The following is a 10,545-nucleotide window of genomic DNA, read 5'->3' as shown; positions in this document are numbered from 1 at the left end:
CAAGACTCACAAAAACCCAAGGATCCAATCAACATCCTAGAAATTAAATCCCAGACCCATATAGTCATATAAGTATGTTATCAAATAAACACATACTATCATACATAAATCTCTAACAAGCGAGACAAACCCATTGTGATACTAATCACTTCCCACGTATCCAAAGTATTGAAATCCGGTACGCTCTGATACCAAGTTGTAACGCCCTCAAAATAAACCCATAAACAGACATTCATGATACAAGAAAGATATATCATATTTCATAAATTAGAGTATTCTTACAGAATGTATTACATGTTGACAACAAAAGTAAATGCCCTATGGGCTTACAACTTTCAAAGCCAACACTTGGTTACAAAAGAGAGTGTACTAACTCCAATACATATTAAGCCCGTGGCTTGAATTTATATGTAATACAACAAAAGATAACCAAAAATAAACAAAAGAGTCTTCAACTCCCACAACCATCCAAGCTAAGACCTCAGAGGCGGCATACTACCTGAACCTGAAAATGATGTCCCATATAGGGTGACCCAATGCCCAGTAGAGATATGCTAAACATAGTATGAGAAATAACTAAAACATGGACATTAGATAAATGTTTAATTCACATAAGCGAATTCATAACCCATTTCAACTACATGACAAATGTGTCCATGTTCCATTTCTTAATCCTGGCTCAGAACCTGGTCATATACTTTAAATGAGATTATATCTCATATCAATAATGCTTCCATTTCAATTGAGATAGCAATTCAAATTAAACGCTTCCATAATTCACAAGAGATACACATATTTGCTGTATCAATGGAGTCCATCCCCTATCTCCTCCCACATAACATCCGGTTTAGGAGTCCATCCCCTATCTCCTCCCAAACTGTGGAGTACATTCCCTTTCTTCTCCTACACAACACAATGTATATAAACACATATCATATACATAATCAATCAGTACACAAATTTGATGTATTATTCCAACCGTCATATTCGATGACTTATTCACTTGATTAGTTTTAGTTTGCCTAATCATCGTGCATTGTCTACAACAATCAAGACTATCCTCCACCGATAGCCCAAAGCAGTTATTTCTAAACAGATAATAAATGCCTCAACAGATATATAATTTCAACATTTTCAAGTGAGCGATTAATAAATCTAACTCCACTATTCTATCTCATAATGAACCAATTTCATTATTTCCTACTCAATTTAACACTTCCATAACATTTGTCATTAATTACACTAATGACCCAAATATACCCAAATACGGCATTTCCTCCCATTTTCTCAATATTGACCCAAAGGTCCAAATATTATTAACAATATCAATAACCTCCCATTTTAGACCCAAAACACTCATGTTTGAATCAAAGAACCAAAACCCCTTTTTCCAACACCACACATTACAAACCTTAACTTTCCAATTCAAACCATTTATACAAGAAGCTCAATATTTAGGTTAAAGCACATAAAAATGAGTAGGAATCCCTACCTCAAGAGATGAGACCGAAAGGAGAAGGTGAGAAGCTCGAATATACTCCAAATCAAGAAATTCTCGGATTGATAGGAAGCCCACACCAAGCTCTACACTTTTTGTAAAGGCTCAAGGGTAGGAGATCACTCTAGCTAGATTAATCCCTAGAGAGAAGGTAGATTCTAGAGAAAGGAGCTCTCAAAAGACGGTTTAGGAAAGTAAGAATACGACTAGTCCGCTCGAGCGAAGAATAGGACGCTCGAGCGTCAAGCCCAAAAACTGAACCCGCTCGAGCGCAGAAAGACCCGCTCGAGTGCCAAGAGACAAAAACAAAATACACCTGCTCGAGCGCAAAAGAAAAGCCGCTCAAGCGTAGATTACACTCTTCCAGTACTTTTACAAACATGAACACCCGCTCGAGCGCTACCCGCTCGAGCGTAAGGGAATCCGCTCGGGCATGAAAAACGCACCTGCAGAAGTTTTGCAGAGGCACAAAATGCTGAAAGTATGTAAAATCCACTCGAGCGCAAAGGGACTCGCTCGAGCGGACCACCAAAAATCTGGGCAACAAGGAATGGGACTTAAGCTCAACCAACCTGTTTGAAACACGTCCAATACATCCTAAAACTCAAATATATGGAACAAAAGGATGACAACAAGACATATACAACAACCAACTTCACGAAACCTAAGTCCGGAATACTGTTAAACAATGAAGGGAAAACCGGGATCGCTATAAGGATTATGATTAGTCTTGGAGTTAGAAGATTAGATGGGATGTAATAGAATGATGAGAGAGAGAGAGAGAGAGAGAGCCTAAGGTGTTTTGATGAAGCTGCTATATATATATGGCTTGCAATTCTCTTCTCAGCTAATCGGAGAAGAATTTTAAAAATTAAAAAAAAAAATTCTTTGAGCAAAGCTAAGTCAAAATAGGAAGAAGAAGAGTAAAAGAATAAAGAAGTTTACAATTTTTCTTATCATTTCATTACCTCATTTTAATCCTACCACTAAGAAAGAAAACCCTCTCAACCCTCTTATTATTTTTAATTGTTGAAATTTTCATATTGTATTCATATGATAAAATGTCTAAAATTGTAGATAGAATTTTATTTATAGTTGTATGTAAATTTGTGATTTGTATATCAAATGTTTGAAGGATATTTTTATATTAGTAACCTTAAAATCATGATATAATTTTGGAATTAGGCTTGCATGTCTAGTTTGTGCCATTAAAGAGATGATTAAAGATTTTATTTGATTTGGTTATATGACTCTTAAATTTTCCAAACACTTGCACGAATTTTTAGACAATTTTATACTCAAAGTTGTTAAGAATGATGTTTAGTTCATCCAAGATTTTTTGAAAAAATTATTATAATTTTGTACGAATTTATACAAAATTTTAATTAAATTTGAAACTGTAGACAGTTTTTACTGCATGTTTGAAAAATAATTAAAAATCCTATATTAAACCAAATCTGGTAATTTCTAAATAAAAAATGAAATTTGAGAAGTCTAGTTTCATAATAAATTTTTAGATTATGGAATTAATTTATAAATTTTAAGTGTGGAATTATTTTAACAAAATGTGATGAATCTGTGTCACGAAATTTCTTGAAATTTTAGAAAATTATTCATAACTTATTTTTAGGAATTTCTTTATGGAAAATGACAATAACATGTTTAATTACATGAATTTTAGAGTTTTATAAATAATTTATTTGTTCGTTCATGCTTGTTTACGTTGAAAAGTTCTTTGGAAACTTGGAAAATTTATATTTTGTAAATATCTTAGGTGAAATGAAAAAATCAACAAATAATATAAAAATATGAGGTTAGAGTTGCACCGACGTCATCGAGCAATTTAAAAATCTGTTCCTAGAACATTTTGGAACAATCTACACAAAAGGTCGCAAAGTTATAAATATACACTCCCCTATACTATCTTTCCCAAATTGAAACCCTAGATTCACTTTCTGCCAAAACTTTTTATTACTCTCGTGTTTTTTTTTTTCCTCTCTTCAAATTCGATTCTGTCTGTCTTTGCTTTTTCGATCCATATTCGAGCATGACAAAACTCTAATATGGATCGAAAAAGCAAGGACAGAGAGAATTGAATTTGAAGAGAGAAAAAAAAAAACAAGAGAGCGATAAAAAGTTTTGGCAAAAAGTGAATCTGGGGTTTCAATTTGGGAAAAACAGTATTGGGGAGCACGTATTTATAACTTTGCAGCCTTTTGTGTAGATTGTTTCAGAATGTTTTGGGAACAGATTTTTAAATCGCTCGATGACATCGGTGCAACTCTAACCTCATATTTTTATATTATTTGTTGATTTTTTCATTTCACCTAAGATATTTACAAAATATCACTACAAGAAATTACATTTTTAGCGACAACTTTCGGAGATGACGTATATTTTTCGTAGCCAAAAGTGCACTTTCTGCGACACAAGAATCATTTTCGTTGGTAAAGGTAGACTTTTAGCAACGTAATTCTCAATATGTCACTAAAGATTGAAAATATTAATGTGGTGCCAAGGGACAATGTTTCCTCCAAAAATGAAATTTTTTTAGCGATGACCATGTTTTTTTGGCAACGAAATATGTGTTGCTGTTAGTCACTTTGTTTTGGAAACAAAATCTTTTAGTTGGCAAAGATTTTTATTTTTAGCAACAAACATATTTTCATCGCCGAAAGTTTGCAACTTGTTTCATTATACGATTTTTATAAGAAAACATCTGACACTTGTTTTAATAAAAAAATGAATCAAAATCTCTCACGCTTGTATCCCCTCCTCTTTCTCTCTATAAGCAAACAGCCCATCTTCTCTACCGCTGGATTGCTTTGCTCTTTCCCTTTTACAACAAACTCAAATCTGGGTGTAAAACTCTAGTTCGCTCTCTCTCTGTCTCTCTATCTCTCTCTCTCTTTCAAAATCTCTCACGCTGTGCACATCACATAGTAATTCTAGGTTAATAACCAGAATAAGAACACATGTGTTTTCAAAAACAAAATATCATGCTTAGTATAGGCTGACCTTTGATCGGGCGAGTGAGGGTGCTCATTGCATGACCGTTCCCTCTTGTACCCAAGCTTCCAAGACGAGGCAACTTTGGTGATGATGGACGCGTGGCCTCAGGCACAAGTCAGGGTTTTCTAAATTTCTCCAAAATAAAATATTTAGGTGGCGACTCTGTATCTGGCAAAGCAGTCCATGTTTGACACTTCTTTATAAAAATCAGTTTTCCAAAATGATTTGCCGGATTTGGACTCTTTGGTGATTTATCGGTCTTACATCGCACATTGTAAGATTCGATTCAGAACCGTGACATTGAGTCCAAACTGTAGTAGTCGGCGCGGAGATCGGGAGTTCTCTCGGGGGCGGTCTATAGTTTCTGGCGACTCTGCTGGGGAGTTAGAGAACTTGACTCGAACTCATGTATCTTGTTTTGTTAACACTTACGTGTTTCTTTGCATTGCATTTGCATTGGTGCGCCTAGAACACCGTGTTTGCCGCATGCTATTCCTGAACGGTTTGCCGGAGGCTTGCTTTGAGAAGTGTGTGCCATAAGGCTGACCGGTTGCGGGCTCTTCCACGACGGGATCACAATCCTCGGTTGTTGCCGAGGCACCCTTTTTGACCATTCGACCTAGTGCATATCGGAATCCATAGTGACCATTCCAAACTAGGACAAGTTGCTTACCCAATTGCAGGTTGTTTGAAACCGCTGTGTGCGTAGTGAAACCCTAGCTCCTGACAAGATAGGACAAGGAAACCCTACCCCAACATAGGGGTGTTTTGGCTCTCATTTGCTTGCTATGTGCTTTTAGAGTGTGCCTCTACAGGAATGCATATATCAGTTTGCAAGTCTGTGTATCAGGCCCAAGGGCATCAGTATTTGGGGGAATCAGTTTTACCTAAGTGTATCATTTTACAGGAAGAATTTTGGGCATAATTCAACAAAGAGTGCAGTCATTCAGCTGTACTCGTATCTGTTCCAATGAAATCAAGCTGAGATGCTGTCTGTTTTCTTCTTTTGCAAGGTAGTCCTAGAACCATAGCTTCAGAAGGCTTCGATATCCCCCGGGTACATTGGACTTCTGTTGATAGACTTTGTCGGGTCAGAGATTCAGTTCAGAGCAGCCAGTGTTTTCCTTCGCTGAGGCAAGGCAGAGAAAGGCCAGTCAAGGCTCACCGGCTCATCTAATCCGTTAGTCGCCAGTTACATCACCTCTGTTCAATTCAGCAGACTCATGATGACGCAGAGTTCAAAAGAAATTGTGGTCATGACAGCGGCATTAAACCAGGGAATCACCATGCTGGGTGAAACCGATGCCGAAATGCAACGCCCATTTGGGGCACTTACCACATATCCAGTCATGGAACCCCAATCAATTCAAACCCGTGAGCCCATTACTTTTGAGCTGATGGGAATGATCAGCGATCTTCAGAGAACTGTGGCTGATCTAGCCTTTGGACTATCGGTTCCGCCATCAACCACATCACATGCCGGAAATCTCACGCCAAATGACTCCCCACTCCTGGGACGAATTGTAATTGAAATTGGCCAATCTGAAGCCACTCCGAGTTTGGGCAATGACATGTCGACAATAGTAGGGCTCTGTTCTGATGTAGCAACACAAACCTTCGACCAAGTTGAGGCGAGTGAAAAGAACAAGGTGGGGGTAGACATCGATCCCTATGAAAACCTTCTGTGGACTGTTGAGGCTTTGAAAGTCGACGGACTAAACAAACAACAAGTGCTCGCAGTTGTTGCAAAAATTGTGGATGATACTTTCGTCACTCAGAATGAGAGCAGTTCGAATCAAGGGGAAAACTGGGAGAAGGGCTGTTGTACCAGAAACGATCCTGTTAGCTCTAATCCTGCACTCGGAAGAGACCAGAAAACCAAGCCAGCACCTGCTAACCCCTTTGCTAGTGCGCCCAACAAAAATCCACAAACCTTGAAGTATCAACCACGAGGTCGCAGGGTTTTTCATGCCCTCTACATGCCTTTGTCTAAGGCTTTTCAAATCCTTGCTGAAAAGGGCCATCTCAAGCCCCTCAAGCCTCGACCTCTCCTTGGTTGTCTTCCGCCCGGTCATGATACTCTCCAGTTCTGTGCGTACCATCAACAGACCGGTCATAGCACCGACAGTTGCTTTCGTCTTCGCCACAAAGTACAGGATTTGATTGACAACGAGGTCATCATCCCACCAAGCTCAGCAAAGTTTATCGTCACTGGATCAGTGAACCTGGAGGATAATGTAATGTGATCAGGGGATGAACCACCTGCGGGTGGCGCTCAGTTTACTCTAGATGTGGCGTTTGGCACACACTATTTTGAGCATTTGCGAATGCTAGTTTTTGTACTTTCTGACTTGGGTATTGAGTCAGCTCTGTTGTGTTGTATAGAGTCAGTCTTTTTGTACTGAGTCAATTGGGTCTGTCTTGTTGTATCGAGTCAGTCTTGCTTTGTTAGAGTCGGGTGATTTCGGGGGTATTACCTCGGACATCACTTGTTTGTTTTGTGTTTGTCTTTTTGCTTTCTTTTGAGTCTGTTTCTGCCTTGGAGCCAGTTGTGCCAACAGATTTTGAATGAAACAGTGGTGATTTTCACACTCTTGTGTTTTGCTTCTACCTTGTGCCAGAAGATTTGAACGAAACGACAGTGCTTTTCGCCTACTTTTCTGTGTCTTGAAATCATTGCATTGACCTAAGTTTTTCAAAACTTGTTGAACATTGTAATGAAAACAAAGAAGAAGGAATTCCTCAGGTTTTGCAAAATTTGATCAAACTGAGAGAAAGAAAGGTGTGCTAAGCCCTTAATGAATGAAATCATGCTTGTTAACGTGAGTACTGAGAAGGATCCTAGCTTGATCCAGATTGGTTCTATATTGTCTTCAGCGCGAGCGATTTATCGCTTTCTTAAAAGATTTCAAAAATATTTTGCGTCGTCCTGCGAAGACCTGTGTGGAATCGCTCTTGAGATTGTGCAGCTTAGGATCACTCTCAGCCTCGAGACTCGACCCTTCTACTTTCAAACCTTGAACTTGGATTCAGAATGTTCAACGGTCAACCACAATGTGAAACCTGTGTGGCCAGATTTGAAGCAGCCCACGAACTAGGGGCAAGAAAAGTCAGATCAAGAAGCTTGTGAAGCTAGATCAAGAGCACCCCTCGAACTAGGGGCAGCAAAAATGTCAAATGTGCTCGAAGAGTGAAAATTTGGGACATTTCTCATGCCAACAAAGATCGACAAGAATGCCAAATCCCAGAAGGGAGGAAAGAATAAAGTATTGCTGAAGAACAACCGAGTTATTATCCACAACATTAGGGGCAAATTCAGCCTCCATTGGATGGACTTCTGCATCATCAGCGAACAGCAGCCATTCTCCTGTATTCAGATGGCTTCGAGATTCTAAAACCATTCACCATGAACCAAGCTACACTTTTACCCTTGACAGGCTCGCTGGGCTGAAAACCCGGAAGGGCGACCTAGGCAAAAGTTAGAGCAAATGAAAAAAAAGAAAAGAACAGAACAAAAAGAAAAATGCAAAGAATAAAAAGAAGATGAAAAAAAGAAGTGAAATGAAAAGAAGAAAAGAAAAACAAAGCTCGCAAGGTTGAAAACCTGGAAGGGCGGCCTTGGCAAAAGTTAGAGCGAAAAAGGAGAGGTTAATACCCGAGTGTACCTTAACACCCGGAACTACGTCAGGCTTGATTCTCATGTTTGGGATACGTAGGCAACTTCATTCTGAAGTTCAGCCATAAACACTTCCAAATCGATTGTGTCCATGTAATGGTTCTGATCATCTTTGTCTTCTCTGTATCTGAGAGTTCGGTTGTGATCGTCACTTTGAGGACTGATTACAGTGCGCTATGGTGCCATTCAGACAAGGGGCAACTTTCCGTTGCTGGATTTGTTACCACGCAGCACTGTTCAGACAAGGGGCAATTTTCCATTATTTTGGATCTAAGGTTGTGCATCTCGAGAGTAGGTTCCGTGCTTGTGGAGCAGTGGCCATTTGCAAAAACAGTTTTGAGATTTTTTTTAATTAGGTTGACTAATTTTCTCTCAAAAACTATTCCATTTTTCCAAAACTGGACCATTTCTTGGACCCAAAAAAGGAAAATTTTCAGTGCTCATAGCCTGACTTGCATGATTTCAAATTAGAAAATCGAACAAGCGTGTTAATCTAACTCTCATGTTGGTCAAAATTGTCTTAGCAGAAGCTCAAAAAACAAAAAATGGTCAAAATGATGAACTAGGAGCACAGTTGAGTCAGGTGTTCTGTCTTTTCCCCATTGTCAACATACTTGCCAGAAAGGGCACCATATTCGCCATAAAGGGCACAACTAAAGCTAACAGAAAAGGGCTGAAAGCCCTCAACATCCTCCGAGCAGCGAGGTATCAAGCAAAGTGCGAAGCACAAAATGGAATGGATCAGGATATTCCACTCCCTCATCTAGACAGGTAAGATCACATCCATACTGGCCAAGGGTGCCGCCAACCGCTGTCAGCTATGGATCTATTGCACATCCTGTCACAACTCCTCTGTGAGAAAATTCACTAGTTGTGCGCAGAAGAATGAGAATCTAGCGGAATGCTAGGGGCAAGAGCCCGCAACTTCTTGTTTATCCATCAACCACCCAGGGAAGGGATAAAAAATGAGAGATTGAAGAATAGAGAGACATGCGCTGAGAGAAAAGTGAGAAAAGGGCTTTTTAGAGAAAAAGAGATGAAGGGCCGAGTGATGTGAGAATCACAAATAAGAAAGGGTGGGAAACAAGTGAACTGAGAGGTCTCCCACTGGTGGTACACATCTGAGTGTTGTGTGTGTTTTTGTTTGCCTCGATTCTTGTTTGGAGTCGTCTCGTGCGTCAACAGATGTGTTTAGGTTGTTTTACCTGTTGTTTTTTTTCATTTGTTGAGTCGTGGTGCACCGTGTCCAGTAGTAGGCTCAATACCCGGTCGAGAATTCATTTCTCAATTTCAAATTGTTTTGGGCTCAGAGTGCTGTGCCATTCTCCACATTTGTGCAAAACAGGATTTGTTCTTTCACAAAACTGTAGGGTTCAACCCAAGTCATGTTAGAACAGTAAAACCAGGACCTATTTGAATCTATATCGGTTCCAAACTGCAAAGCAAAAGAAAAGAGGGAAAATTGAAGCATCTGAGTTTGTTTCAACTTCAGAAAATTCCGAGATTCCATTCCAGATGTACCTCCTCAGGTCTTGTCAATACTCCGAAGTATGAGTGTGCCTCAGCCTCAAGCTCAAGTTCAAGCCTGCTTCAAAGCCAGTATGGTAGTCATAAGTGCTCTCCCTGAGTACCATTCCCCGCCAGAGTTATCTTGGCTGTGTTTGCAATGAGTTTCTAGGAGACCGACTGTGAGTTGAAGGAAAGAGTTCGAAGAACACAAGGGGAGATCCCCGTCAGAATAGAGCGGTTTATCGCCACTCACTCCATGAGGTGCTTTCTAAAAAACACCGCTTTGTTTGTTTATTGCATTCTCTATGCATCATGCTCTACATTGCTTGAAACACGTATTGCATCATCGCACTTATTGCATTTATTTGCATATTGATTTATCTTCTATGTTTTATCCTTTCACGCTGTGCATCATTTAGAATCGTTATCCTCCGGAGCTATCTCAGGACGTGTGAAAGCGCGACCCTGGGCGTGTTTTATCTCAGGATGCGTTGTGCGCGCATCTGGGTGGTTGTTTTCGGTCCTCTTCTCACGATTTTAGCGTGGTTTGAGTGCTCCTTTCCTCACACGATTTCAGCGCGTTTGGAATTTATCTCAGGTTGCGTCGTGTACGCGCCTGGGCGGGTTGTTTTGGACCTCTTCTCACGATTTTAGCATGGTTTGAGTGTCCCTTTTCCTCACACGATTTCAGCGTGTTTGGAATTTATCTCAGGTTTCATTGTGTACGCGCTTGATTGTTTGTTTGTGGACCTCATCTTACGATTTCAGCGTGGTTTGAGTGTCCCTTTTCCTCACACAATTTCAGCGTGTTTGGAATTTATCTCAGGTTGCATTATGTACGCGCCTGGTT

Source organism: Camellia sinensis, chromosome 6 (assembly GCF_055761805.1).
Source record: "Camellia sinensis isolate YWXY chromosome 6, ASM5576180v1, whole genome shotgun sequence".
Taxonomy (NCBI): domain Eukaryota; kingdom Viridiplantae; phylum Streptophyta; class Magnoliopsida; order Ericales; family Theaceae; genus Camellia; species Camellia sinensis.
This window is presented reverse-complemented; position numbering follows the sequence as displayed.